This window comes from Lissotriton helveticus, chromosome 10, assembly GCF_964261635.1.
Source record: "Lissotriton helveticus chromosome 10, aLisHel1.1, whole genome shotgun sequence".
NCBI lineage: Eukaryota > Metazoa > Chordata > Amphibia > Caudata > Salamandridae > Lissotriton > Lissotriton helveticus.
The window spans coordinates 978799414-978823883 of NC_136071.1; the positions used below are offsets into that span (position 1 = coordinate 978799414).

Consider the following 24470-nt stretch of genomic DNA (forward strand, 5'->3'; position numbering starts at 1 on the left):
CTATAATGGGAGTTACGTTCTAATTGTGGACCGCAGATGTTGTAGTCTTATGCCCGGGACTCCTTATCTCGTAACTACGACTGCGAAGGTCAAGTGCTGTGGACGCTTATTGTTCCCCAGCTCCCTTCCAGACAGGGAGGCAAGGGCATGGCCCAACTTGAAAATTACTTCTATTCGAATAGATACTTTAAGCAGAATGAAAACAGTGCTTCTTCAGACGCCGACCAGGCTCACGTCATCAAAAGAAACGTATGATCTCCTAGTCGCAAGGACGACTGCAGAGATTCACTCATTGTTATCAACTAATTCCCCCATACATTTCGCAGTAATCCTGAATGAAATCTTAAATATTTCTGATACCAGTGGAGTCTCACAAGTATTTAAGACAGTATTTTCGATGGCATTAACACCATTCAAAGCCATACTGGGTATTTTTCCAGATTTCGTCCATTCGATTTTTGGCGGACTTCCCCTCATTTTGGGACTAATTGCAGGAATCCTATTCCTAGTCCTTATATTTCGTTATGGCAAACCATGTCACAGACAAAACACCTGCGACAAGGGAAGAAACAATCCTAGCCATTGGATACCGGGACCGGATGTCAAAAATCCTGGGACTATCCCGGCTTAGAGACTTGAACATGACTTGGTTTCTTTCATTTCGACCAATGTGGCAACGATGTGTTTTACCTGTATTAAGGTGCTTGCTATGTGGAGAAGAATGCGTGTTAGACACCTGTCTGACGCTACAATCGGATGCGCCAATGGATGCAGAAACATTGTTGAGTCCAATAAAGGCTCATGCTTTGTGCTGCCCTCAACGGCTACCAATCCTGATGACGGCATTCGTGGAAGCTTCACCACTACGATTAAGGGGTAGTGAAGTTCAAGATGAAAGCAGCATTGATCAGGTACGACCTTCTGTCAGCAACTCTAATCACAGCGTCAATGGAGACGATCATGCGCACGAATGCATGGTTACACCTTTTTCCGAGTTAGTGGAACTCTCCCAGGAAGCTGTTGACAGCTTTTTCGACAGTCTAAATGATATGATGTTCTCACCAGAGCAGAAATAGAGACTTTTGAGCAAGCTCGCACACGGCGTTCCCTGAATTTGGCCTTCAACTAGAATAGCAAAATACCATGAACAATTTTCCCTCCAGTTCACGGACAGCAATTTTTTTCAGCAGCCCCAAAATCTTTCTACATATTTTTCGGGACACTTATCTTCTGCTTAAAGTAAGAACTATTCTTATAGAATTAAAATTTCTATTTTTAGATACTTTATAGACATTAGCTGCCCGCTGGTATGTTCATAATTATTTTATTCTGTGATGGAATGGTCTCGAACCTTTTTTCTGTATTTAGAGCCATTTCATGTGTAGATTCTCATATACAAATTAGTGATAATGTATAGATATGCGTGATTACTTTAGCATTATTCTACAGCTTGAGTGCATATATTACATGTGACTGTTTTTTCCGTATATTTGATAATTTCAAAATGCATTTTATGTATTTTGGGGTGGTAAGGTATACATGATACTCTACAGTCTGTTTTACTATGCATAGATTCGTAAATATGTCCATAGTTAGCGTGGAGTGGGTGTGATGTATTCCTATAGGTTCTGTATCGATCCCCCTATTCCTGACCCTATTCTGGTTAACAAGTTAACTAGTAGCCATCCCATGAGGCAGAAAACCCCCATGATGCAGGAACCGTTATCTGATTAAGCCACACTACGGCACAGGAACTTGTTATCTGATTAGGTCATAACGCTTGCCATCTAATTAGACAAGCGATATTCCTCCAGCCCCTGATAAGGCATACGGAGTTCTCAAAACAAATCAAACCTATGACAACCTGGGAAAAACCCTGCGGCCATTGTTTTGATTTCACCGAGAACTTCAGCAAAAGAATGTGCTAACGACCAGGTCGTATGACATCCTTATTGACGTATCTATGTCCATCCTTACGTCAATCTCGGCACCTTAAAGGTATAAATATTACCGATATTGCACTATGCAAACACACGCGGTGGTGACGAGATCGGAGCAGCCAGACTTGCCGAAGCCCAGAGCAGAGCAGACCCCGCTGGCGCAGCCCCGCCTTCCTGACGCGCTGAGAACGAGACGCTGCTTTCTCCTGCCGAGAAATCCAGCTCCGGCGCTTCCGGGTAGCCCTCGCAGGCAGCCTGGAATATCGAGACCAGAGACGAGAGATACCATCCCTCATTCATCCTAGATTCCAGGTACAGAACTGAATAACCCCTTGCAGAGAATTCTTTAGTCAGTCACTTGGCAAAACAAACTTAACTTAAACTGCTACTTTCTATTCCCGCCCACGTATTAGGCTTAGGTCAGGTACATCTGGGGTAGGCGTAGTTAGAAACACCAGTTGAGTACGATTAGTCAAATGTATATATGTATGTATCTATTTTATCCATTTTAAACCACCTTATGGCTTAGAAACCATATAAATGTTTTTACAGTATTATTTTATACTTCTGCTTTTATTGTATGAACTTTACTTAACCATAAGTATTGCAATAATATCGATCCATTTCTCTTGTACGAGAAAAGAGACTGATCAATAAATAACATCTTTTATTGAACACGCCCGTCTCTTCCTTTTCTCTACAATCTGGTGAGACTAAGAATGCACGTACTGACTGAGTAAAATAAGTCGTCTTTTGTTTTCACACGACTCTAGAGATACACTCTTGATTAGGGGAGAGCAAAGTTGTCATGTTCTATGGTTGTCAGAAACTAAATCCCTTCTTGTCTATCCAGGGAGGTTCAACTCCTCCTTGCCTATTCGAGAAAGTTTCTAGTGAACTCTGAGCTAGCTGGCAAACCCAAAACTTTAAGTCTAATATCAACAGTAGTAGACCTAGTTAACGTCTGGTCTAGGCCTATACTATTGAAGCTATTATTCCAATGCGCAGAGCCTATTGGGATAATAGGAACTACACTACAGCTTGACTCCAGTGGTGTGGAGAGCCTGGGACTCACGTCTGAGCATCCCCAGCCCACTCGGGGTGAAATTGCAAAAAACACAGTTGATGGACAGAATGTAGAACAATGTCATACATTCACCCCAGTACAAGGATCTGGGCCTAAATCCATCGTTTTTTTGCACTCCACACCACCCTGGGTTAGACACTGGCTATATGCAAATCAGCTCTGACCCTGTGCCTCATGCGAACAGTCCAGTCCGAACTACCAAGCCATGTCTTTCCCAGACCGGAATCAAGCATCCAAGGACCGGTTTCTGGCTATCAGCCTTCATCAGCCTGGATAGCTTGACTCCAGTGGTGTGGAGAGCCTGGGACTCACGTCTGAGCATCCCCAGCCCACTCGGGGTGAAATTGCAAAAAACACAGTTGATGGACAGAATGTAGAACAATGTCATACATTCACCCCAGTACAAGGATCTGGGCCTAAATCCATCGTTTTTTTGCACTCCACACCACCCTGGGTTAGACACTGGCTATATGCAAATCAGCTCTGACACTGTGCCTCATGGGAACAGTCCAGTCCGAACTGCACTCACTGGATTGGGAATAGTAAATGTTACCCTCCCGCTATCCAACGCTTTCCCTACTGTTCCACTCGCTGGAGTGGGAATAGTAATTTTTATTTACCCGCTATCCAACATTTTCCCTACTGTACCACTTGTTGTAGTGGAAAAAGAAATTTGATCTTTTACGCTGTGCAAATTTTTAGTATTGTTATATTTAATATAGTGTAAAATAAAATGTTTTCTTTTAAATTAATAATGTTTTAACTTATTATATAGAAGTTATTTTTATATTTATATTATAGGTTTATTTATATATATATATATATATGTAATTATATTTAAAATTATCTTCTTCACATTTAAATATTAAACATAGTAATTACTTTTTAATATTATTCAGTAAATATATATGTAATAAAAAATAAAAATGAATATTTATTTTTTTACTTACATTTATTATTTATAAATTTTAAGATTATTTAAGTATTTTTAAGTATGTTTTACTTAATTATAGTTAATATTTCATTAATTTTAGATTACTTTTAGGAGATTTTAAAAAGCAAGTAATGATATTTAGGATTTAATATTTTTGGACTTACCTGTTTGTAGATAGGAATTCGATACTCTGGTAGTCGATATTTTGTCATTGATATTCTGTCAGCTGGATATTTTGATTGTCTATATTCTGTCAGTGATCCGGTGTGAATGTATGACATTGTTCTACATTCTGTCCCTCAATTGTTCTTTTTGCATTTGTCACTCCGACTGGGACGGGTATGCCCAGACGTGGGTCCCATGCTCTCTACGCCACTGGAGTCAAGCAATCCTGGCTGATGAGGGGTAAAACCCCAAACCCGATTCCTAGGATGCTTGTTTCCAGTCCAGGAGGACCTGGCCTGGCAGTTCGGGCTGTACTGTTCCCATTTGGCGCAGGGTCAAGACTGATTTGCATATGGCTGGGTCCAAACTGGAGTGGCATGGTGAGCAAAAAAACTATGGATTTAGGCCCAGATCTCTGTACTGGAGTGAATGCATGACATTGCTCTGCATTCTGTCCATCAATTGCTCTTTTTGCATTCGCCCAAGTGGGTGTCACCTCCTCTCAACCTCTCAATCTGTCTGCATCAAGACTGTCGTTTGGCCCCCGTTCCTGATCCCACCACACTCCTCAGGGGCCCCTGCTAGTGGTTAAATCTGGAGAAGATCACAGGCCACACTGATGAAGCGCAGTTCGTGAGTTTTTCCTTCCCAGGTGAAGACCAAGCAAAAAGGGTGGTACCATGAGTATGTAGTATTGTGTTCTCGAAGAAAGGCAGTCACCGGGCCAAATTCTCTCCATTTCTGCAGCATGATTATTGAGAGGTCCTGGAAGAGTTGAAGTGGTTAGTCACGAAAGTGTACCGGGTTGGCGTCTCTGGCTATGTACACATGCCAAAATGTCCGGGGGGACAAGTTCGCAGCTTGGGGAGGGCTTGCTCGGTGGACTGTATCCAGTTGTATGTCAGATGCCTGTGTGTCGGTCAAGACCTGGACAAAGAGAGCAGGGAAGTATTCCTCCACATACCCTGCTTCTGCGTCCACCAAGGCACCCCTGATTTTAATGTTAATGCAGCATGATCTGTTTTCGAGGTCCTCGGCATTGGCCTGAATATCGATCTGCTGATCTGTGAGACAGATGAGTTCCTGCCTGAGCTGCTCAATTTCCTCTTCTTTGGTGATCTCATGGTTTTACAGGGCATCCACTCTGTCCCCAGTGACCAAGACTTCTTTCTATACCCCCTTCAGATCCTGTGCAAGATCTCTCTTAATCGACTGTGGATCCTCTCTAAAGGATGAAAATAAGGTATCCAGATATGTCCAGGTGACCGGTGCTTCCACCCCCATCTTCATCTTCCAGATGCTGTACAAGGGCAGAGGCGATACGCAGCGAGGCGGGAGCAGAGAACTTGGTGAACCTGTCTTTCAGGGAGCATTCTTTCTTGGCCTGGGGCGCTGCCATATCTTCTCCTGCAGAGGGTCTCTTCCAATCCGTACTCTCAAGAGTAGGTGAGGCCTCGATGGCGACAAAGACAGCTTCACACATGCGGGAGGTCCCACTATCCTTCCTATGCCTGGGGGAGGATGCAGTCACTTGTATATCGATGTGGGGAATCGATGGAGAACTACCAGTGCCAAAGAGGTCCCTCCCTCTGATAACGGGGTTCCATGTGCAGTCTTGATCGGATGAAGCAAAGTGAGGTAGACTTTGGGGTTTCAGCTGCGCTGGAGGATGCCCACTCTGGGTGGTCTAGGGGGCCCGATTCTTCTGTCTTCATAGAGGGGTATATTGGGTGCGTGTGCCGCCTAGGTTTGGCCTTGGCAGTGAGCTTTCAAGTTTTGGCCTACTTCCCCTGTCGCTCGCTGCTACCAGCTCACCAGGTGTGATTGGGCCACTCTTGTGTAGGCCACCGTGGCCTGTCTCCATGGGCCGGGTCCACGTGGCTGCAGGGTTGATTCACTGGATTCTCGGGGGGTAGAGCGCCACCTTCAACACCTGCAGTCCTCTTCAGCCCTGTGGTTACCAGGGCAGAGTGGTCACCGTCTCCAGCGCCGCTGGGACTCGCCGATTGTTCACCTGGCGGGCGCCTCCCCTCCTGTTTCAATGTCTGGGTCCGGGGAGCCCAGAAGAGGTCAAGGTGCTCCTCAGAGGCCTTGGGGCATCTGCTGTGCCACTGGTATGTGGGGATGCTGTCATTGCGCAGGGCTAAGACAGGGCCGGGATGGAAGGGGCGGGGATATATGCGGCAGCCGTGCTCCATTGCAGTTTTCTTCTCACTTTTATAGGTCCAACTAGCAGGGCCTTGATTGCTGCAGGAGTCTCCAATAGCCGTCCGGGCTCCAGGGACCATAAAATCTTCCCTTCTCTGCATTCTTTAGTTGTCTGCCGGACCAGTGGATGCGTACTGTCTCCCGCTGTCTTCGCGGGGATCTGTCATGCCCCTCGACCTGCAGCTCACCAATACTGGGTCTCCTCCGGCCCATCACTGCTGGGATCTGCTGCTAGCGCTCTCAGCAGCCCTATGCACTTCGTTATCCACGCCCTGGGAGCTCAGAGGTATTCACCGGCTCCCGGGGGCCTTGAAGCATCTGATTCATCCCCTAGTATGCATGGACGCCGAGGATGCACAGAGTTACAGCCGGGTCAGAGCGGAAAGACATGAATCTGCGTCCGATCACTCCACCATCTTGGCCACACCCCCAAACAAACGATTTTTTTTTAAAAACACTTACCTCTTCATGGCTGCGGTCGCTCATCCATCATTGCTTCTCTTCCTGGCAAGTCCCGGAAGGAAGAAGCACACAGGCCAATCAGCGGTGTGATTAGTCTGAGCGCCGTGGTTCGGCGCTCAAATGGGGACAGGGAGCCTGTGCATTTTCCCCACCAGTCTGTGCATTACATCCTAGTGGGGAACATTCAAAGTGTGCCTGACTGTTTGGCTGGCCCAACACAGCTGGCCTAACCGTTATGCGTACTTAGACAGTGCCACCACTCCTCCCCTTGTGACACCAGCCCCGCCTGCCCTGATCCAGACTTGCAGAGAAGAAAAATAATATGATAATAACGATGTTATTATCATTTTCTTCTCTCTTTTTTCACTGCTCTTAGAGAAGTGGAGCAACGCCCCGCCGTCTTAGCAGAGGATCCACCCCTGATACTCAGTTACATTACGGTCAAGAAACTATGGTCTGTATAATAGCAAAGGTGGAGATAGATGTGGCTGCTAACTGTTAGCTTTCAGCTGGACAAACGAAAAAATGTGACGGAGGTTACATTGGACACAAACAAACAACTGAGAAACGCAGAGGTAAGATGGCGCCAGTGTTAGCAGTCGCCAAACATCACTCTGCGGACCTGAACCCTACCGGAACCTGAGTGCTGGATTTGCTGTGTGCCACGCAGTGTCATGGTGCGGGACTGGATTAGTTTTATATCCTTTAATCCCCTTTTACAGCTACACATATATCTAAGCTGGGGTCGAGCCGAGTGCTGGGTCAGAGAGTGAAGAGAGGAGGCGTGGAGGTGTGCTGGATTAAAATCGGCTGGCTGGGGCGTCTATGAGCAGCTCCCATGAGTAGAAAGCTTTTTCACTATCTACATCACCAGGGGAACTGTTCGGAAAATCGCTACCATTTGACAGCAGCACATACCCAAAAGGTCCAAAACACAGCTGTCAACTACCGGACTACTGAACCACTGGAGCAATCATTAGAGCAAACCATCAGAGGAAAGGAACTGAGTGGCAGCGGCAGTTAGGCACGTACCTACGGGTAGGAAATGGAACGGGGCGAATGAAGCAATGTCGGCGCAGCGGACAACAGTTAACCTCACGGACAGATATACACCCAGACTTTCCTTTGTATAGCTATCCCAGATTCCAGCTTTAGCTCGTGACCACCCCCATCTTCATCCTCCAGATGCCGTACAAGGGCAGAGGCGATACGCAGCGAGGCGGGAGCAGAGAACTTAGTGAACCTGTCTTTCAGGGAGCATTCTTTCTTGGCCTGGGGCGCTGCCATATCTTCTCCTGCAGAGGGTCTCCTCCAATCCGTACTCTCAAGAGTAGGTGAGGCCTCGATGGCGACAAAGACAGCTTCACACATGCGGGAGGTCCCACTATCCTTCCTATGCCTGGGGGAGGATGCAGTCACTTGTATATCGATGTGGGGAATCGATGGAGAACTACCAGTGCCAAAGAGGTCCCTCCCTCTGATAACGGGGTTCCATGTGCAGTCTTGATCGGATGAAGCAAAGTGAGGTAGACTTTGGGGTTTCAGCTGCGCTGGAGGATGCCCACTCTGGGTGGTCTAGGGGGCCCGATTCTTCTGTCTTCATAGAGGGGTATATTGGGTGCGTGTGCCGCCTAGGTTTGGCCTTGGCAGTGAGCTTTCAAGTTTTGGCCTACTTCCCCTGTCGCTCGCTGCTACCAGCTCACCAGGTGTGATTGGGCCACTCTTGTGTAGGCCACCGTGGCCTGTCTCCATGGGCCGGGTCCACGTGGCTGCAGGGTTGATTCACTGGATTCTCGGGGGGTAGAGCGCCACCTTCAACACCTGCTGTCCTCTTCAGCCCTGTGGTTACCAGGGCAGAGTGGTCACCGTCTCCAGCGCCGCTGGGACTCGCCGATTGTTCACCTGGCGGGCGCCTCCCCTCCTGTTTCAATGTCTGGGTCCGGGGAGCCCAGAAGAGGTCAAGGTGCTCCTCAGAGGCCTTGGGGCATCTGCTCTGCCACTGGTATGTGGGGATGCTGTCATTGCGCAGGGCTAAGACAGGGCCGGGATGGAAGGGGCGGGGATATATGCGGCAGCCGTGCTCCATTGCAGTTTTCTTCTCACTTTTATAGGTCCAACTAGCAGGGCCTTGATTGCTGCAGGAGTCTCCAATAGCCGTCCGGGCTCCAGGGACCATAAAATCTTCCCTTCTCTGCATTCTTTAGTTGTCTGCCGGACCAGTGGATGCGTACTGTCTCCCGCTGTCTTCGCGGGGATCTGTCATGCCCCTCGACCTGCAGCTCACCAATACTGGGTCTCCTCCGGCCCATCACTGCTGGGATCTGCTGCTAGCGCTCTCGGCAGCCCTATGCACTTCGTTATCCACACCCTGGGAGCTCAGAGGTATTCACCGGCTCCCGGGGGCCTTGAAGCATCTGATTCATCCCCTAGAATGCATGGACGCCGAGGATGCACGGAGTTACAGCCGGGTCAGAGCGGAAAGACATGAATCTGCGTCCGATCACTCCACCATCTTGGCCACACCCCCAAACAAACGATTTTTTTTTTAAAACACTTACCTCTTCATGGCTGCGGTCGCTCATCCATCATTGCTTCTCTTCCTGGCAAGTCCCGGAAGGAAGAAGCACACAGGCCAATCAGCGGTGTGATTAGTCTGAGCGCCGTGGTTCGGCGCTCAAATGGGGACAGGGAGCCTGTGCATTTTCCCCACCAGTCTGTGCATTACATCCTAGTGGGGAACATTCAAAGTGTGCCTGACTGTTTGGCTGGCCCAACACAGCTGGCCTAACCGTTATGCGTACTTAGACAGTGCCACCACTCCTCCCCTTGTGACACCAGCCCCGCCTGCCCTGATCCAGACTTGCAGAGAAGAAAAATAATATGATAATAACGATGTTATTATCATTTTCTTCTCTCTTTTTTCACTGCTCTTAGAGAAGTGGAGCAACGCCCCGCCGTCTTAGCAGAGGATCCACCCCTGATACTCAGTTACATTACGGTCAAGAAACTATGGTCTGTATAATAGCAAAGGTGGAGATAGATGTGGCTGCTAACTGTTAGCTTTCAGCTGGACAAACGAAAAAATGTGACGGAGGTTACATTGGACACAAACAAAATACTGAGAAATGCAGAGGTAAGATGGCGCCAGTGTGAGCAGTCGCCAAACATCACTCTGCGGACCTGAACCCTACCGGAACCTGAGTGCTGGATTTGCCATGTGCCACGCAGTGTCATGGTGCGGGACTGGATTAGTTTTATATCCTTTAATCCCATTTTACAGCTACACATATATCTAAGCTGGGGTCGAGCTGAGTGCTGGGTCAGAGAGTGAAGAGAGGAGGCGTGGAGGTGTGCTGGATTAAAACCGGCTGGCTGGGGCGTCTATGAGCAGCTCCCATGAGTAGAAAGCTTTTTCACTATCTACATCACCAGGGGAACTGTTCGGAAAATCGCTACCATTTGACAGCAGCACATACCCAAAAGGTCCAAAACACAGCTGTCAACTACCGGACTGCTGAACCACTGGAGCAATCATTAGAGCAAACCATCAGAGGAAAGGAACTGAGTGGCAGCGGCAGTTAGGCACGTACCTACGGGTAGGAAATGGAGCGGGGCGAATGAAGCAATGTCGGAGCAGCGGACAACAGTTAACCTCACGGACAGATATACACCCAGACTTTCCTTTGTATAGCTATCCCAGATTCCAGCTTTAGCTCGTGACCAACACTGACAACTCACCTGCCAAAACGGACCGCGAGCTCTGGCTTCCCCCAGCCACCTCCATCACCTTCACCGATCCTCGATCCTCAATCTCCCAGCTGGCCTGCCTACTCTCCTGCTCTCTTGCTCTGTCATCCTCGACTCGGCTCGGTATCCCTCGCAGGCATCCCACAGGTATCCCTCGCGGCCCCGTAACAGAATCGGTGCTTGATTTGCACGGCTCATCACTGGCAGAAAGGGAGGAAAGGAGCCGGTGTAGCCGCTGGAGTCTGTGTCAAGAGCAGAGACCCTGTAAAGAGCGTGGCTGAGAGAGCAAGGTCAGCATTGGCATTTACATCAGGGGGAACCATAACGGAAATACACGGATACCTCCAGGCATCCTTAGCCTGGGGAACTTGGGGAGCCTGGGGGGGGGGCGCAAAAAGCCCCAAAGGAAAAAAAAAGTCAAGCTGAAATTATATCCACTTAACCACCAAAAGAGCCGGGGCCAGGGCTCCCAGGGCACCAAAGATCAATATCCACTTCAAGATTCATTTCAAAATAAAAATTAAGACCAAGATCAAGACCAATACCAAGACCAAGATCAAGACCAAGACCAAGACCAAGACCAAGACCAAGACCAAGACCAAGACCAAGACCAATACCAATACCAAGCAATAGAGCCACGGGAAATTTCTATCTTTGTCTCTATCCCTACGCTAGCAACCTTAAGCCTCCACGTAAAAGTACAAGTAAAAGTAAGACAAACAATGGATTTATGGGAAACAGACCCCAGCATTCAGGCCTTATCCCCGGTGGTGCAACCTCCAGGCAAGTCACTGGAGGCATCAGTCGCAACAGAAGGAGCGTCTGAACTAAAAGACACACAAGACATACAAGATAATCATGAATCAACAATCAACCAGATTACCCCAAGTGAAGGGGATTTAAAGAGACCTAAGGAAACCCAAAGAAGACCAGAAACCAGGGGGGCGAAAGCAAAAGAGAGCAAAAACCAAGATAATCAGGGTAATCAAGATAATCAGGGTAAAGAGACAGATGGAGACAACCATAACGTCAAAGACAGGAACAAGGACAGGGGCAAAGATAAGGACAAGGATAAAGAAACTAGCAAAGACAAAGACAAAGTCAAGAAAGACAAGAAAGATACACATTGTGAGAAAAATGACGATAAAGAACTTATGAAGGAAAAAAAGCAAGGGAAAGAAAGGGGGAAAGTGACAGGGAAGGATGCTGGGAAGGATCCAGCGAAAGATACAGAAGGAAGCGATCATGACAATCAGGAAGTAATGGCAAAAAAAGCGAAACGACTACAAGCAATTAAGATTCTGAAAGCTTCTGCCAAAACCACCGGTCATTCAATAGAGCTTCAGCCAAAGATCTCAAATATCTTCGCCCCGCTCTCCAAAGAAGGGGTTGGGGATTCTCCCAAACCAACAATTCTTAGGCCTCCACCCGGGGTCCTGGAGGATCGTATCCATGAGAACAACAGGCCAAACAGGGAGTACTACATAGCTCCTGGAACGACAATCGGAGCGGCTTTGAACCACGGGGCAAGATCCATGGCCGATCCTGGATTTCTGATATCAGATTATGATTTGGGAAACGAAAGGGTGAATGAAGCCAGAATTCAACCGAAAGGATCGGATAAGTTCCCTAAGACCTCAAACAGTAAACCAACCCTCAATCTCCCTTCTCCTCCGACAAACGCTATAATACAATACTCTGAAACTCTAGTAGCTGATCTGACTGGGATATGTATGAAACCGGGGTCTCGACGTCTAGTGAAATTAGCTACTCCAGCGACGACCATAGTATTGATCCTTCAATCGCAGAACCCTCCGAGTTATCTGACTTCACTGGTGCAAATGTCAAGAAAGCAAACGAATCCGGTTCAGACAATACCCCAAGGAAAAAAATGGGAAAAAGGAGAGATAGACAAAAAAGATACTACAAAGTAGTACACGAAGAAACTACAGACTAAGGGAGCAACACCGAACAAACAAAATACATGGGAAAAAATCCAGCTCGAAAACATATATCAGAAGCTGACCATCAGCATATTGCCAGAAATTAGACTTTAGGAAGTGGTCATAACCAACAGAGACACACAAGACCATCCGGAAAACAAGCAGAACCATGTCTAAGTCAAATACTCAACTCAATTAAAAGCTTGCATGAAGAAGTAAAAACAAACAACAAGAAGAGTCAGACCTCCATACAAAAGCTACAAGGAGCGGTCAAAAAAGTAGGCCTGACTTGCTCCGAAATATCAGAAAGGATGATCGCTGTGGGAACACGCACTGAAAACTTGAAAATAGATGTCGCTAGCCTCCAAACCCAAAATAAAGAGCAAGAAGGCATTATAAAAGATTTGATGCTAAAGGCTGAAGATCATGAAAACCGAGCTAGACGAAACAACCTTCGTTTCCTTGGAATCCCTGAAAATGTAGAAGGAAAAGATTGAAGGGCCTCATGATCTCGCTTCTTAAAACCGCCTTCCCTGAACTTCAGTTGTTGGAAATGGAGAGGGAGGTGCAGCGCGTACATCGGTTTCCATTATTTCTCTCCAAGCAAACTAATAACCCTTCGCAATACCCAAGGGCAGTATTGATCTACTTTGGGAACTTTCTGCTTCGTGAAGCCATATACGATCTTGCCCGGCCCAATAGTAAGAGGGAATACAAGGGCATCACATTTTTTGCACGACCTGACTATGCTCATGCAACAGTGGAACGGAGGTGGAGGCTGCGCCAATTAATCACACCATTTGAGCAAACAGGAGCTACTGTTTTTTTGCAAGAACCATCAAGATTAAAAATCATTTTTAATGGTAAAACACGTAGCTTTACGAGCGAAATACAGGCTGAGGCCTACCTCAAAGAAATTACTCTCTCAAGCAACTCAAAAACAGAGAGACAACAAAAACCAGCGGGTAGTTAAGATTAAGACTCAGAAAGCAAATGAAGTACTCTTTTGAGGAGAGGTGAAATGAAAAGGGGAAAGATGAAGGGGGGAGGAGAGAGAGAGAAGGGGGAGATGAAACGAGGGGAGAAGGGAGGTAAGGAGGAGGAGGAGAGGGAGGGGAGGGAGGGAAGGAAGGGGGTAGAAAGAAAAAAAGGGACCAAAACAGACAAAAGAAGAAGAGGCGAGGGAGGGGAGAGAAGAAAAAGGAAAAACAGTGACTAGAGAGAAATATAAGGGAAGAAAATAGAAGAAAAGAAACGATAAAGAAGGAAATAGACCAACAAACGAACTACTTGCAATACAAGAAGGAATATATTAATATTCAATAAAACACTATGAAAAACCCCTTTTTTCCCTTTCCCTTCTCTCTTTCTTCTTTTTTTTTTTTCTCTCTCTATTTTTGGCACTTCTATAACTGTTTGTTATTTCTAAATACACCAGGGTTCGAGAAGTGGGGCGGGCTGGGGCACTCTGACCAGACTGACGCCCACACCTGGATCCCCTCGGATTCAGGAAGCCTCAAGGGGTGGTAAGGGAGGGGGGTGGTAAGGGAGGGGGGTGGTAAGGGAGGGGGGAGGGCGGGAGGGAAGAAAACACAAGCGAATAAAACACGGGTTATTACAATTACTTGAGGTGTCAAAATAGCCAAAATGAAAGGAAAACATGACACATTCACGCTCTAAAAAACTGCAACCAGAAGAAATGAAAGAATATGTGACAAATACTAGTGCAGGGCTATACCATAAATTAAAAAAAAATGGCCAAACTAAAGATCCTAACTATTAATATCTGCGGTCTCAATGATGCGAAAAAAAGACAAAAAGTGGCTATTGGACTTAAGGCATTAGGTCCTAACATCATATGTATGCAGGAGACACATGTGGAAGGGTCACAGGAACAACTACTGAAAAATATGGGATATAGACTGATTATTTCTACAACGCAGGCAACAAAGACAAGGGGGGTAGCTATCCTCACAATTGGCGGGGGGCTACAGTTTAATAGGTCTACAGCTGATAAATTAGGGCGATGGGCAATAACAGAATGCATATTTGGTCAAGGGAAAAAAGTTACGATTTGCTCTATATATGGAACATTAACAGATGACCCTGAATTATGGTTATTCATTTTAAATGAACTAGCTCACTGGTCACCGCACTTCATCATATGTGGTGATTTTAATCTGAATCTTCCCCCAGACTGGCAATCAAGTCCAGATTTTCTATATAAAGGAAGGAAGCCAAGAGTTTTTAGTACACTACAAGAAATATGTACCACACATGGATTAGGGGACTGCTGGCAAGCAAAACACCCAACAGATCCAGGTCACACATTTTTTTCACACCCACATAAGAAACTAGCTAGGCTAGACTACATATTAATCTCCAACACAATCTTATCAGAATGCACAATAAAGAAACTTCCCCGAGTATTATCTGACCACAATCCATTGATACTTAGTATAGATATAGAAGGGCCTGGCCATAGTCAGAAACTATGGACTTTTGAGACAGCTTTACTTCTGAATGAAGAGTATTGTCGATGTCTAAATAAGTGGATCCCAGAGTTCCTAGAGTACAATATGGGGACAGCTCCAATCGAAATAGTCTGGGACACCTTAAAGGCAGGAATAAGGGGAGAGACTTTAAAATTCTCCCTCAACCTTAACCGGGTAGCCAAAGAAGAAATGAAAATGCTACAGGACAGACTAGTTAAAACAGAGGAAGATCTTATGAAGGCAGTAAAAGCGGGCTATAAAATTGAAGAAACACTGGTCGCAGTAGCTATCGCAAAAAATAAAGTGGCTGATATCTTTACTAAAAAGGCCATAGAAAAAGCAATGGCGAACAAAGAACGCATTTACGAACTTAGTGAAAAAGTAGGACACCATCTTGCGGTACGAACAAGGCAAGAAACTATGGCAAACACAATTAAAAAAATTAATGTTCCCAATAAAGGCCTTACACAAAATCAACCAGAGATAAGAAATGCATTTCAAGATTACAATCAGGATTTGTATACAGAAACTGATAAACACCAAAGCAAAATTGAACAATATCTAGAACAGTCTAATTCCCCACAACTAACCATGGAAGATAGAGAAAGCTTGGCAAAAAATCCAGAATGGGTTGAAATGTTACTATCAATTATTAGCTTACCCCCCGGGAAAGCTACCGGGTTAGATGGGATCCCTGTCGAATTTTACGTTAAATTCCACAAATCACTTAGGGGAATCATAACAACCTTAATGATTCATGTCTTCATGGGGGGGGCAACCCCCAGGCTCTTGGGATAAGGCAAATATTGTAGTTTTCCCGAAAAAAAACAAGGACCCTAGACAACTGGGATCCTATCGCCCTATTACATTAATCAACAGTGATTCTAAAATATATTCGAAATTACTGGCAACCAGATTGGAGCAACACATACATAAAATTACATTTCCGCGCCAAAATGGCTTTATTCCGGGCCGATCGACTACTGATCATGTTCAGAGGGTCATTACACTCTTGGACATCACAGAGGTGGCAGGAGACCCTATGGCCCTAATCTTATTAGATGCTGAGAAGGCCTTCGATAGGGTCTCCTGGCCGTACCTATGGACAGCAATGTCGAGGTGTGGTATCGGTAGCCGATTTATCAAAGCTATCCGTATGTTATACTCAAACCCGGAAACTGCTATCTCAATAAACGGAGAGATGACCGGTAACATTAGAGTTACCAGAGGGACAAGACAGGGATGTCCGTGCTCTCCGTTGCTGTTCGCTATTTTTATAAATCCTTTCATCCTCAGATTAGAATCTAACTCGGCGATATCACCAATCCAAACTATTAATGGCAATACTAAGACGCTAGCCTATGCGGATGACATAGCAATAGTCACCAGAGATCCCTGCGCAGCTGTGAAAGCAATGGAAGAAGACGCAAAACAATTCGGGGAAGTTTCAGGATATAAACTTAATCAGGGAAAAACCCAAATAGTAATCAATAATAACATTATATTTCATGATGACCGGGTAGTTACCAGTGCCATGTATCTCGGAGTGAACATAACGTCAGACCTAGACAACCTGGTCAATATTAATCTGGAACCCCTTATAAACCAAACAAGCAAAAATCTGAGAAGAATCCATAATCTCCATTTAACCTTAGTGGGAAGATGCAATGCCATCAAAATGTTATATCTCCCAAAATTTCTATACTTTTTTCGGACCATTTGCTTAGATTTCACTCCACAATTGTTCCAGGACATAGAAACCTTATTCTCACAGTTTATATGGAACTACAAAAAACCACGTAGGGCACTCAAATATATCACACTACCAAAAGAAAGAGGCGGACTCGCGCTGCCGAAATAAAAAATATATTGGTGGGCTACGATGATACAGTATAGCCATATTCTTCTGACCTCGAATAATTCAGCAGAATGTGAGGGGACGATACCGACACCGCAGGGTTTAATATTAGGTAGCGAAACAAAAGCACATCTCTGGCGACTAACCTACAATTGCTACTATAAAAAAGTATGTTTTAAAACCCTAAGGGGTGTATATTCAGCGTGGAACACTGTACGAAAGCTTTTGGGTATTGGGAGATTTTCCTACTACACTACACTAGTGGGAAATACCAACCTCCTAGAAACATTTAACGACACATGCATGAAAAGGTGGCACAGGGCAGGGATTACTCAGTGTGGTAATCTCTATTCCGATATAGGATTCAAAACATTTACGGAACTGAAATCAGAATTTCGATTAAACCAATCAGATTTTTTTTAATTCTTACAAATTAGAGATTTCTTAATGAAGAAAGGGGGAGGCCCTGCCAAATTTGGGAAAATTCATCTGATCGGTACAATAATTCTTACCGCCAGGGTAAAAATTGGCTGTATATACAATAACTTGTTATCTGCCCTACCAGATGATATCACAAAATTTATAACAAACTGGAAGGAAAAACTAGATGTGGTGGAGGATACCTGTGAGAAATCACTTAAGGCATCCCAACTATGCTTAATGTCTGCCAACCTTCAAGCCCAATACTATAAAACTTTCTTCCAGTTATACTATACCCCGAACAAAATTGCCAAATGGGGGTCAGGCAGAGGTACAGAATGCCCTCGATGTAATCAGTATGAGGCAGATATCGTACACATATTCGCAACATGTGTCACATTGGGTACAATCCGTAGGAAAATCTCCACTTTTTTATCTAACATCTATAAAATACAAATTGAAATCACGACGGCAGAACTAATACTTGGTCTAGATGGAGACAAGCGGCCAAATGAAATTCAAGGGCTTATATTTATTGCTACGGCTGTATTCAGATTGTGTTTGGCTACAGCCTGGCTAGACCAGTGAATGAATGAATGAATATTTATTGTTGGTTACTAAAAACCATTACATAAAACCAGAAATACAAAAGTCATCACGTTACAAAAATTAAAATCAAGGAAATTTCAAAAGTCAAGTTGTATAGTTAATCCAAAAATGCAAAGAAGCCGGAAAAAGGTTCATGGGCCGGCTGAAGGCTCTATGATCTGGCCAGTAGCAGTCATCAGCATTGCCCGTGCTTTAAAGATAAACTTCCCAAAGGCAGCCATATCCATAACTCTGGACAGGGTGTAGAGGTGAAAAATCCCATCCTTTGCAGAGCTTGACACAGAATGTCTAAGAAATGGCCTAAGATAAAGACTGCAGAGATATATGCAGAGTGTGTTTTTAAGATCAGAGGATATTTTTGTGATATATTGGGTTTTATCCTTATGCCCCAACTTTCCAGTAGCTTGTGCTGGCTTTTTAAGGCCTCTGCCATGGCCGAGCTCGTGAAAGTTACCTCCGTGGTTTCGTTTAACTCATCCTCGTCTGGCGGTAGGAAGGAGATGGTTTCGATGTCTGAAGTTTTTATTCCCTCCAGCCCTGGAATGTTCGCACAAAGGAATAGAAGGTTGCTACGATTAAGAATGTCCCACCTCCCTTGCGAGACATATTCTGGGTATAGCCATATTTCCCGGTCCTGTGATTGGGGATGATTTAAGTCAACAACGGGGTCCGTAGCCTGAGCGCCAACTTCTGTTGGCTGTGAGAGACCAGCTAAGGAGGCATCTGTGTGCCTTATTGCCCCAGAAGCTCGATCAGGGGCCGTCGTGAATGGAACGCTGGTAAGCCCATTGTTAATCCAAGTGTTTTTAATGCCCTTTGTATCTAAGACTGCCCGTGACACTTGAAGCGCAACCTGCGTAGACGTTGATGTAACGGAGGCTGAGGAATGATTTGATCGCGCTTCGTGTTCGGTGCTGCAAGGTTGGGTCGCTTCCACGGCGTTTGTATTTTGTGGGTCGTTTGCAGAGTTTGTGATTGAGACTAATGGGGCAGGTCGGGGCGCCACCAGAGAGACAGCCAGCCCTTGATTTGTTATTGGGTTAGATAAGTGGAGGACATCGTGCTTCGGGAGCGTGCAATCTGTTATTAAGGGGAATGCTTCTAGCTCTGTCGTTTCCTGTGGCTCTATATGACCTTGCGACTGGTGACCGGGCTGCAGCCATTCCCGTATGGATTTATTTTTAATCGACTTGTTCAGTTTTTTAAATTTTTTCTTATTTTTCCTTGATAATTTCTTGAGAGGATCTGAACCGGACGATGTGGAAGTCTGCTGCCATTAAGAATTTTGAGATGTAGTGGAACGGCATCTCTGATGTTTGCGTTGTTCGTTGGTATGGGCTCGACCCTAGCAGATTGATTTTCATTATGTGTTACTGTGCCGTTTAATAAAGAGTTTTTTAAACTTTCTTTTTTGGAAGGATCAGACGCTAGTGCCTTGATGTTTGAATCCTTGTTCCTGCTAGCTTCTATTTTAAGATCTTCAATTAGAGAAGTCATAATGTGCGGGAGTTTTTCCAGGTTTTTTAGAACTGGACCGCAACTGCAAGGCTCGGACATGAGATATGTACTCTCCAGGCTCTGCGTATCAGGGAGTTGAAGTGATCCAATTTAGCGTCGACCCCTGAAATTAAATTTGCCACTGTTTGTAGGATGTTAATCTGGGCATCAAGCTTATCGGCATGCATAATTGCTGCTCCAGTCATAGAAATTAGGGTCTCATTTATCTTTGTAAGATGGTCTACAAACGCTGGGGGGGTGACCTCCCTTCCACGTGTCGTCTTGAATCGGCGGGCTCCAGGTCAACAAGATCGGAGATTGGAACTGCCCAGCCGGTAATGTAGTGATCACTCCTCCTTCGTCAAGGGCCTTACCGCTCCCAGGTTCCTCTGGTATGTGCTCTCCGTTTGCTAATGCTGGTGCACTACAGCAGGGACCGTTGCCAACGCCAGCCTTCAGGGACTCGTATGGCGCCGAATTAAGTTGAGAGCATATTAATGCTTGTTGGGGCAGAGATGTTGGTCTGTCGTGCTCGGGCCTCAAATGTGCCCTGTCAGCCGATGCCAGCTTATGAAAATCTGCCCCCTGAAGAGTGATTATTAATGGTGATAAGGGAGGCCCTGGGCCCTGCCCCACGGTCGTACTTGGGCTCTGTTCAGGAGCTTTGGTAGTTGGTAAGCAGCTCAGAGGCCTGAGAGGTGCTGCTGAGCCTGTAACCGAGGGTAGCAAAAAGGATCTTATGTCTATGTTCCCTGAAGGCCTAGCGGCGGCTGTAAAAGCACCAGGGCGGAGGTTCAAGTTAACTATGGGGAGACACTTCCCCTCTTCACCTGTTTGCGAAAGTACGGTATTCGGTGACCCTGGCAGCGCTGGGGGGACCACAAATGAGCCTGGGAGAGTTGGTGTGGCTCCGGTAGCTCCAGGGGAATCCGCGAGGGTCCCCTCCAGGAGCACTGCCCCGGGGTGAAGCTCCCCTACTCCTGGGGGGTAGAAGAGTTTTGCCTTCCGTCTTCGGGCCGATCTGTGAGGGCGAGGCTTAGCCTGTATCTGGGCCTGTAATAAGGAAGAGTTTCTGGTCCTCATCGTTTCTCCTATAATCTCTTGCTATATGTAATTTTTGAGGGCCTACACGCGCCAATTCCCCCTATGATTCGGGCTGTTCAAGTCTGTTCTTAGTGAGTGTGGGGCCCGTAAACAGTGTCGGTGGCGGCGTTGTTATCACAGCGCTCGGAGCACAACACAGCGCTCACGCCTACCAACCGCGCTTTAGGTCTAGCATTTAACAACAAATAGCAGATATGGTGACACAAATAATTTTTTTTTTTTTTATGAAGAGCCAAAAATCCAAAGGGGTCCTCTCCCGCTAGCAGGCGTTGTTATCACAGCGCTTAATACAGCGCTCACACCTGCCAACCACCGTGGGCATCATCACGGACACGTATCCCTGTGCATACCCCTGTGCCTTTTCCTTTTCCCTTTATTAATTTCTCCAAGGGGGGTTTACAGGGTATTTACAAGTTTTGCACAGGTTTTGCACAGGTTTTACTGCAGAATTTATATGCCAGATGACCACTAGTCCTGAGTCCGTCCCACAAAGTGCATGCAAAATGCGCGCTCAGCTTCCCAGCCCCCCCCCCCCTTCGCACCCTCACCGTGTGGTAGGCTCAATGAGTGGTAGAGACCTGGCCAGGCAGCGAGAACGGTCACAATTCCGGTCAGCCGCAGGGAGCCTCAGGGCGAGGAGCAGAGGAGCGAACGAAACGACGTAGCAGAGGAGGTGGCTGGTTCTCGGGCACTTTCGGCACTTCGGGCACTTCGGGCACCGCGCCCTCGCACACAATACGGCTCTGTCCGGTGAAAATTACGTGAATCTTGACCCTTTTCGCGGTCCGCTCACGGAGCCGCGGGTGTCTGCAGCCGTCCCCGCAACAGAGAAAGATGGCGTTCTGGCGTCCTTGAGAAGATCGCGGGCTCCCTCTAGCGGCTGAAGATCAGTAGGCCTGGCTAGACCATAATCCTCCAGCTTTTGAACAATGGCGAGCCAGGCTCCTGGCAACATATAATTTGGAAAAAGCTATATACGGAAAAAAAGGTAGAAAAAGTCAAAATACTGGGTTAAAAATATGGGACCCACTAGCACGTTGGATACAGAATCCAGTTTGATAATTATTCAATTATATAACTTACTTTGTTTGCAATTGTAGTGAGAAAACGCACTTTATGTTCATTGTTATCACTCAGGCACAAAAATGTCATTTATCATTTACCATGTTTTATTTTCTTCAATTACTGTTTTTTCATATGTATATGCTAAAGCTTGGGGGGGGGGTTGGTCAGGTATGTATATGCAATAGATTTTATTGCTTTATATGGATTTTTATTTAAAACCAGCAAGGGGAGAAAAAAGAAAATGTATCAATAAAGACTTATTTTTTTTTAAAAAAGGACACAAACAAAATGACTGGAGGATGGAGGGTTTTGCATTGTGAGTCACAGTGTCCTACAAAATGCATGTTACAGCCCTAGGGCTTCTCTTGGGAGAATAAAGGGCAAGAACCTTAAGGGCCTGATTCACAAAGGTAAGTTTGCCGGTGCAGATCTAATTATGTGTATATTTACTCCTAGACGTGGCTATCATTCTCTACTTTTATTTTGCTTATCGCTATTTCAGAGTGAAGATTTACACTTCAATAGAGACTAAAATTAACTTTGTAATAGATTGTAAATTAAATATATTATTTTTTAAAATATTTATTTGAGCAAAATCATCGCCCACTCTCCCTAACACCTACATGTAATATGTAACAAACTTGGTTATGAGATATGTTTTTAATTATTTTAATAGTTTTCATACTTTTTAAACCAAGTTGAAAATGTCATTCATTTTAAATTTAAGTGCATAGAACTAAGATATGTGGCTATAGCCGCAACAGCGCATCTAAGGACAGAAAAACCTATTATCCCACACAGAAAATTCCAGACCTAGTCAAATGCCTTGTGATTTTTCAAATATGAGGAATTTCCCCAAGGAAGGATTAATCTGAAAATCCTTTTTCGTGATATCTCATTCCTGTGCTTCTTTCTTTTTTAAGTCCCACACCTCCAGGGGCGTTAGTGGAGTAGCATCGTCCCACTGCTTCACCTGTAAGCTGAATACAAAAAATGAAATGATAATAACATTCGTTATTATCATTTAGTTTTTTTGCATTCAGCTTGCTGCTGAAGCCAGGTGGGTGGGGCTGGGCTCCTTGCCTCATAGGGGAAGGGGTGGTGACAGCACCTAAAGTGTGCATGACGCTTTGGCCTGCCATCTCGGGCAGGCCGAAGCATCATGCCCGCTCTGCATTTTTTCCACACAGCTGTATTGCAGCCTGGTTGGAGAACATGCACAACCTGCCATCCCCTGTCTGAGCGCCGAACCATGGTGCTCAGACCAATCACAACACTGTTATGGCAGCCTTCTGATTGGTCAGGGGATTGTGGGGGGCTGTGTGCTTCCTGTCGAGTGGAGAACGAGAAAGAAGAGGTGACGGCCGGCAGTAAAGGGGTAAGTGCTTTTTTTTTAAATAATCCCCTCCCCCCTCGTTCCCCTCCCCCACTCTACCACCCCTGATCAGTATTAGCGGCTGCTGCGGAGTATAACCAGTCCAGCCAAGGAATAATATAGATAGACATTGACAATTTTCCTCAGGTTAGTAGCTACCTTCTAAATGTGTTAAAGCTAACAGGCCTGTTGCATGTTGCTCAAATTCAGCCCTTAAACACCCAGACAAGTGACAGTTTTTCCTGCTTAAATGTGGAATAAAACAGAAGTTAATTAGCTAGCTCTGAAATTATATTCTGGAGGGCCTTCTAAAAGTCACAACAGAAACCCAAATCATCTGTTAGCTATTTTTAACCAGCAAACATCAAGTAGCTGAGTCTTTTGCAGGCAAAACGTTGCCACCACGACAGGAATCAAAATACCCGGTTCACATAGGATCCGATTATAATGACGAGACGTAGGCTGATCTAAATAGAACGTAATTGGCATCTAAACAATTCTTTTCGTGCCAAGAATAAATGGCTCGCCTTTAACAACACATACAAAAAGGCTAGAAAAGCGGCGACGTCAACGTATTAATCACCGAAAATGTTATCTGCATCAAATGTCCCCAACCCGGTTTTAGTGATTAAATATCTTAAAGGAAAATTAGAACATTAAAAAGAACCTGGCTTAGTCATAAACGTAACCTTTTCGAGTGTTTGAGAAAAAACAACTCAAGCTAGTAAAGACTCCCTTACTCTCAGTTTAACTCATATCCCAGTATCAGCCAGAACCATCCTGAGATAAGACACTTTTAAGTCAGTTTTCCCTGTTAGACGAAGAGTTCTCCTTGGCCTTCATAAAAAGTAGCAAAGCATCTGGCTCGGGTGCAGAGATCATTCCGGCCACACTGCACATATAATTATTGCTTTTATCACAGTCATATGTGCAGTCTAATAATATTAATTCCTACTTGAGCCGGAAATTTACCTGACAACTTAAAAAGGCCCAAGTCGTAGCATTACTAAATGAAAAACTTTGGATCCTGAATGAACACAGATTTATAGGCAAATTTACTAGCTCCCATATTTTGCCAAGTTACTGTAACGATTGTTAACTGATTATTCAATTTTCCAAGAAGTGTGGAGGTAGCACCAGGTATGCAGTCACAAAACAGCCAGAAGTAACTTTTATCAATATTCTTTTATTCTTCTTCTTATAAAAATGGAACAACAGCCAACGCGTTTCATCCCTATCAAAGGAACTTTATCAGGGCAGTTGATATGATGAGTAAACCACATAAGGTTCCAAACGAAAGGCATTCAAATCAGGTGGCGCCTAATCAAATCGATAAACTATTTCATCCAGAACAGTACTGAGCCACTTTTCCAAAGCAGCATATTAGATCATTTCAGACCGGTGTAATAAACCAACGCACTTCCTCCTCAAGAACAAGATGTTGTCCAACATAGAAGCATAGTTATATGTTAAAAGTCAAGTATGTAGACAGCCCAGCTTTCAACTCTAGAAAAACAGGATATTGGAGGAAGCCCTGATACGTCACAAGCCTTCCCAATCA

General features: G+C 45.3%; 1 long non-coding RNA gene across 1 annotated transcript in view; it reads left to right on the forward strand.

The window, feature by feature from the left end:
* The window catches only part of LOC144785709 (uncharacterized), a 357825-nt gene extending 335893 nt beyond the window's left edge, over positions 1-21932 (forward strand). Inside the window, exon 4 of the long non-coding RNA XR_013602032.1 lies at positions 21811-21932. This is a non-coding gene — a long non-coding RNA (uncharacterized LOC144785709). The remainder of the gene's footprint in view (positions 1-21810) is intronic.
* The last annotated feature ends 2538 nt before the right edge of the window (positions 21933-24470 follow it).